The sequence below is a fragment of the Triticum aestivum genome, chromosome 2A (assembly GCF_018294505.1).
Source record: "Triticum aestivum cultivar Chinese Spring chromosome 2A, IWGSC CS RefSeq v2.1, whole genome shotgun sequence".
Taxonomy (NCBI): domain Eukaryota; kingdom Viridiplantae; phylum Streptophyta; class Magnoliopsida; order Poales; family Poaceae; genus Triticum; species Triticum aestivum.
In genome coordinates, this window is record NC_057797.1 from 745,154,461 (window position 1) to 745,160,460 (window position 6,000).

Consider the following 6,000-nt stretch of genomic DNA (forward strand, 5'->3'; position numbering starts at 1 on the left):
CCTTTCCTCTTAAACCGGCCCACCATTAACATAAACCGGCATGCTGGGCCTTGGGCCTTGTCATCCGTCCGGAACACGCGCCGGGTAACCAATGAGTCTTCGGGCTCGTGAATCGTCATACCAGTGAACCGCCAGACACGTAAACCGTCAATCCTCTAGCGGTTTACCAATGAAACGCTTAGTCCGGCCGGGTTATACTTCCGGCCGGTTTACCCCGCGGGGTATATCCCCGACATTAGCCCCCAAGTTTAGCTTGGATTTATCCATGATAAACTTATGCTGCAAAATAAACACAAGAACAAATTTGACAGGTTATGCTCCGGGTTAAGAATTCTTGTAAACCGGTACCTGATCACCCTTAAGTCCTTGTTATTTCCTCCTTCTGGGAAGTCCGGGTCAACAGACCAGCTTCATAATCAATTTGCCGACATTGGTTTATCACCGAGAAATATTGTGAAGAATAAATCCTTTGACTCAGCTCCCAAAGCGCCGGTTTAAGAAATATGGGTCTTGAAATACTTATCTGATATTCAGCCGGTTTGAAGATGTAAAACTTGCTGGTTTAATATTACCAAAATGGCCGGTTTATAATATTGATGGCACCGGGTCATAATTGTTGTCGACACCGGGTCATGTAATTGATCTTCCTGACTTGCTCAAAACTGATAAAATGAGGATGTCCCTCCTTTATATGCATAATACCTGTAGCCCCCAAGTCTTGAGAGGAAAACATAGTGATAACTTAAGACTTGCTCCAATAAGTGTTTCAACCTTGAAGAAATCCGGTTTGTTCATCTCAATCATATAAACTGAATACTCCATATATGTAGCCCCCAAGTGCCAGGTTGTCATGCTTGCAGCAACCTGGGACTTGTAATTGCTTATAAAAACTTCAATCAGTGTAACCCCCAAGGGCCGGGTCGTTATGCAATAATGAGTAGGAACTTTGTAAACATAATTATGTAGATTTTAGCAGTGATGTGTAGCCCCCAAGGGCTGGCTTAGTAAGATAATACTGAACCGGGACTTGATATATACTTCAATGAAAATAACATCTTATAATGTAGCTTCCATCGTAGGGCTTGAACCCACGTCCACAAGGTTAAGAGCTTTGTGCTTTACCAACTGAGCAATGGATCCTTCAATATTATGGACGAAAACTTGTGTACCTTGAATTGTTGACAGGAGCAATTGGTAGCCCCCAAGTGTCATGATGCATGCTTGCAGCGACATGAGACTTGCATGTAATCTCGATTTGAATAATGTAGCCCCCAAGTGCCGGGTTGTAAGCCTGCAGCGACTCGGGACTATTCCTTCCATTGTAGAATAAATCATATCCTTTGATAAAATAATAGATATTGCGCTAAAGCGACTTTGAAAACTCAATAATACCAGTTATTAATAACCATAAAATCAAGCCATGTTGGCTATTCAAGATAATATAATCCGGTGAAAACCTTATTCATTCAATATCATAATGAAAATTCAGCCAAGTTTGGCTATTTGAATAATATAACCCAATGATTTATAAGTGCATGATTCCAATGGCGCAATCTAAATATATATATACTGGCGACTTATAGTCCAAAACCGGGCCAGTTTAACCAACTTGTTTCTGCATACAACAAGTTTACAGTGTCCTGGCGTTTTACCACCGGATGGGTCATAACGCCCAACATATAACCCGGGTTTATAACCAAGGCTGCACTTAAGAATAATCAAATATGAAATATATCATACCTGTGACATTGAATCACATTGTTTGTTTTACCAACTTTTTGTAGTAAGGGTGATAATCCCAATCTTGAGTACTGATAACTCCTTCCATATTGTGCCGGTTTATGATAAAACCGTACCGGGTTGTGATAAACACCGGATTATCCATATATAACACTGGCGACTCGTAGTCAAACCAGACCTGGCTGATAGTCTCCGGATTATAACTTGATCATGTACTGACAACTTGTAGTTGAAAGCCGAGCCGGGTTGATAAACACCGGTTTACTCCATAATAAGATGGTAACATAAAATCAAACCGGGCAGATAGTCTCCGGATTAAGATTTGACCGTGTTCCGCCAATCTGTAATTGACAGTCGAACCGGATTAACAATGTCGGTTTAAAAACACAACAGAAGTAAAAGGAAATATTTATCAAAGCAAATTTCAAGCAAAGGGAATGATAAAACCATTTGCAAAAAGAGGCTATTGAACCGATCAAATGGCGTTACCATGGTCGTACACGACCAAGCCCCCGATAGGCGTAGCTATGGTTCCAGTCAGCCAGGTCCCCAAATGAAACAATGGCATTATGCCGATCAAAAGGTGTGGCAATGGTTCGGGTTCGACCAAGCCCCCAAGTGATTCTGTGGCCTTAGGCCGATCAAGAGGCGTGACTATGGTTCAGACGTGACCACAAGTCCCCAAGTGATGCATTGGCATTACGCCGATCAAGAGGTGTAGTGATGGTTCGGGTTCGACCAAAGCCCCCAAGTGATGCTGTGGCACTAGGCCGATCAAGAGGCGTGACTATGGTTCAGACGTGACCACAAGTCCCCAAGTGATGTTGTGGCTTACCGCGTACCAAATGGCGTTGCTATGGTTCGGACGCGACCAAGCCCCCAAGTGATATTGTGGCATTGCGCCGATCAAGAGGTGTGACTATGGTTCGGATACGACCAAAGCCCCCAAGTGATCAAGAATATGATAAGACAATAAGGCATGATACCCATGTTTGAACCGCGCATCATGGCAGCAGGTCCTCTTTGGCACCCTTTAACTTTTTGCAAGAGATAAATCCTTCTTGAACCGGATGTTAAACCGGATATTGAGAGCTTCAAAGCTTCGTGGAAGACATCTTTCCCTTGAACCGGATTTTAAACCGGAATCTTCATTTTCAGCCGGAAATTTTCTGACGGCCTTTCAACTCGAACTTGCGAGAAGTTAATTCCTTTTTGAACCGGACATTGTTAAACCGGATTTGAGCGCTTCAGAGCTTTGTGATATAATTTGTCCTACATTGAAGAACTTGCAAGACAAAGTAATGGCTCCTCTTTTTAAAAGAAAGCAATATATAATATAAAAATATACCGGATGGATTTCACCTGATGCGTCGGGTCAGAGATTATCACCGTGGAGTTGATGATCACCGGGTGAAGCTGAAATTACTCACAGGTGAGTCGGCCGCGAGAGCTAAGCAGATGAGCCGGCTCGGTGTTGTAAACCGGTGCGGATGAGCAAATTGTCCTCCATGTTGTAAACCGGCGCGGACGTGTGAACCGGCCGCGAGGGTGGACGGGCGAGTTGTCCGTGTCGTTGTGAACCGGTGCGGCCGCGAGAGATGGCCACGGCATTGTAAACCGGCGCGGGAGTTCGTCGAGTAACGACGACCACCTGTGCCAAAAGATGTTGGCGTGCCTCCATCTCCGAGGTATAATATCATTTTTTGTCATAAATAATTGCCCTACATAAACAATATTGCACACCAAGGCAAAGATAAACTTGTTCTTTGACAAAAACAACATGTGCTAATAAATCAAACTTGGATGGATATCACCTGATTTGTTAGGCCGGAAATTATCTGCCATGGAGTTGATGATCTCTATGGTGAAGTTGAGTTTAACCATGAGTAAGTCGGCCACGGGAACAGGTAGACGAGCCGGCCGCGGCGTTGTAAGCCGACGTGGACATGAGAGACGGCCACGGCGTTATAAGCCGGCGCGGTCGCGAGAGAGGGCCACAGCATTGTAAGCCGGCGCGGTCGCGAGAGACGGCCACGGCGTTGTAAGCCGGCACGGTCGCGAGAGACAGCCACGACGTTGTAATCTGGTGCGGGAATCCGTTGAGTAAGGACAACCACCTGTGCCAAATAATGTTTGGCGTGTCTCCATCTCCGCGGTATAATACCACTTTGTGATGGATAATTTTCCTGCATATAAAATACAACATGGCAAAGGAGCTTTGCTTGGATGAATTAATATGTGCTTAAAAATAAGGTAAATAGCACTGGGTCATTCACGCGGTCCTGACGAGTTGACGCGGTCTGGATCACGGGAACGGCAGCTTGCATGCATGCCTCTCGAGCAGCATGGCATAGACGAATGCTAGTGCATGTACTCCGTATCCATGATATAATGGCATAAAAAAATTATCCTGTGTAAAAATATTACAGGGCAAAGTAATTGTTCTTTGACAAAAAACAATAAGTGTTAATAAGATAAATTTAGCTAGATATCACCTGATGTTTTGTGAACTACAAATGATCTGTACATGGACACTGATTAGCCTCTATCTGATCCGACATGGCTTTTGCCTCACGTAGCCTTCTCTTAATTATTTTTTTTCCTTTAACATTATTTGCCTCGGGACTTGATTTTACTTTCACCTCGGGACTTGGAACCTTCTGAGTTGACATAGAGCTGCAGCAGTAACTTTGTTTGATACTAAATGATACCCTGCTGCTCGGAAGTGGCAGCAGTAGCCATAAAGCTTAAATCGCCTCGGCTCCTGTGTGTAAACCGATTCAGCCTTGAACTATTTCTTAAAGGATAGGTCACACGGTGGCAGCCCGGCGGATGCATCTTGGCGGTTTGCTTGTGTACAAAAAACTATAGGTCAGCGGCGCCCCGGGCACGGGTGGTGGAAGTGACTTGGCCAGGCCCTCGTGGTTGATTTGACTTATCCATGTCCGGGTCGCAGTTGGTTTTGATGAGAGGTAGCGGCTGCAGCCCGATCCTGATATAGTTTGTCCTTAGCTCGATTGGAAACATGAAAAAGTGTGACGCCTGACTGAACACTTCGGGGCTCGATCCGCCGTGAGCTGGTGTATTACATAGTAGCCATCAAATCTGATTGTTGAATCGGCTCAGCCAGAGAATTGCAGGCGGCCATCACAAGGTCGACCGAGTCCTCCTCTTGTCGGTTTACCCCACGTACGCCCACATCTCAAGTTGTTCCAAAAAGTCTGGATATCACGTGGAGTAGCAATCAATTCTTGTTCTCCGTGCTGGTCAGGTAGTGGCACGATTTGGATGCTTTAGCACCGGATTCTTCCCTTAAGTAATTCCTTAATCTCTGTTTGAATACTCCATGTGAGACAATTTCTGCGACTCCCCATGTGATGTCTTCACTGAGGTTGTCCCGCGCCGGATTACCCTGTACGCTTCCGTGCTGGCGCTTTTTCATCTAACGAATCGTGAGCTTTTTGAACCCTAAAAAGATCCCTCCAAGAACTCATCACCATCGTGCGCAGGCCCCACGGTGGGTGCCAACTGTCGTGGAATTGTCACGGCAGATGTCCTTAGTGTCAGGACTTAGTCGCGAGGCCAACGCATCTATGTGGTAGCTTGAGAGGGGTTGAGCGGGATGAGAGACGCGATGTTTTACCCAGGTTCGGCCCCTCGCGATGGAGGTAAAAGCCTACATCCCGCTTCATTGATATTGATGATGATGATCACGGTTACAAGAGTGCTCTAACTCATGAGCTATTGTCTAAACCTAACTTGTCCAACTTGTGGAACTTGTCAATCTTCCCCCTTTTGGGGAGCCCTGCCCCTCCTTATATATGTTGGAGGGGTGGGTTACATGTAGAGTCCTATTAGGATTAGGACTAGTCTATCTCTAATACAAACCGGATACAAGTCCAGGTCTTAGCTCCTTGTAAGATAATGTTCCTCATGCATTTCCTCTTAAACCGGCCCACAATTAACATAAACCGGCATGCTGGGCCTTGGGCCTTGTCATCCGTCCGGAACACGCGCCGGGTAACCAATGAGTCTTCAGGATCGTGAATCGTCATACCAGTGAATCGCCAGACACGTAAATCGTCAATCCTCTGGCCGTTTACCAATGAAACGCTTAGTCCGGCCGGGTTATACTTTCGACCGGTTTACGCCGTGAGGTATATCCCCGACAGTTTTCTTCCTCTAACCGCAGCCCCGCCATGGCTGAGCAATCGCTGGCGCCGCCACGAAGCTCACCATCGCTAGCCGCCGCCCCTGACC